Source organism: Dreissena polymorpha, chromosome 3, assembly GCF_020536995.1.
Source record: "Dreissena polymorpha isolate Duluth1 chromosome 3, UMN_Dpol_1.0, whole genome shotgun sequence".
Classification (NCBI taxonomy): Eukaryota; Metazoa; Mollusca; class Bivalvia; order Myida; family Dreissenidae; genus Dreissena; species Dreissena polymorpha.
The window spans coordinates 84684540-84685987 of record NC_068357.1 but is presented as its reverse complement, the minus strand read 5'-3'; positions in this window follow the sequence as shown (position 1 = coordinate 84685987).

Here is a 1448-nt window from a genome sequence, read left to right as displayed (position 1 = left end):
AACAATGAGCTCACTTCGATTAAATATAAATACACTATATTCATTGCGTCCTAAGCAATCAAACATATCAACCGAAAATACCAGCGAATACAGTATTATATATGACATCGGTCTTATATATCGCCTCAGACATGCGAGAGCGCCACGATGAGTGAAGAGTGTGTGTATGAGAGTTTGTTTACAGGTCCTACTGGCCTCTTCACGAGATTTGTGTAGCCCGACCTGAATGATAAATGAGTGTGTGTGTTTCAGAGTTTATTTACAGGTCCTACTGGCCTATTCACGAGGTTACGTTAGCCCGACCTGCCCCTGTGACCTCTCAGGGGAAAAAGATTAATTTTAGAGTCAAAGTCGGTCAAATTTACCCCGGTTTCCGGGTATTCGCCAAATACTTTAATTTTTAAAAGAGTTCATTGCACGTTGGCCAATGAGACCTTAATGTGCTATCTACCTAAAGGTGGTGATGAGGAGCGGATCCCGCCGAGTGTCCCGCACATTACTAATGTACAAGACACTCAACGCGACCCACATCCCAACACCACCCGGTACGTAGGACCCGGAACACACACACGTATCGCTCTCACACCCCCACTCATTACGGGTGGCGCGTATGAGAGCGCCACGCCCGTGTGTTCCGGGTTCCTTGGTGGTGATCTGTGTATGGTTGTGTATAGTGTGTGGTATGTGATTGTTGTGCATTTGTCTGGAGCGGAAGAGGAGGTGTCTGTCGGTAATTTACGGTCGTCGGTCAGTCGTGAAGGGTTTGTATATTGTTGCAGTTCCCAGATCGCAGAACCCGCCGCCCCCGCACAAGCGCACCCACGCCGAGCGAGCCCGAGCCCCCCCCCCCCCCCCCCCCCCCCCCGCATACGGCCCCGGCCCGAGCACCCAACCGCCGAAGACCCCCGAGACAAGCACCCTCATCAACCCACTTGCTGCGCGCGACAACAAATCAGTCGAGAACCAACCATGGAGCCATTCAAAGCCCTACCCAGTCACCATCGTTCCTTCCCACCCGCCTGCCAAACATCCAGACCATATATCAAGCTGGGATGTATTAATTTTGCTGTTATGTGTATTTGCTATTATAGTTGGATAGGTTAAGTAAATAAGTGATCTAAACACTCCGTTGATATATAATATGATTTATTTATGTTTGATGTTAATTTGTAAAACTCATTATATTATAGATTATGTCCTGTATTCTGGCTTTCATTTACCCAAGTGTGGTTGTTGTAATGATAAATAAAATGGATGTAGTAACAGTTATATGAACACGATATATCCGTACCAATATCCATGTGAGAACATACTAATAATAATTAATTTTTTAATCGCCATTAGCTTGAAAATAAACGTAAATAGATACAACAAAGACCAATTCGGAGACTTTAAAATTTTTAAATTACCTCCCCTGCAATAGAAAATATTTATGGAGACTCGCATTC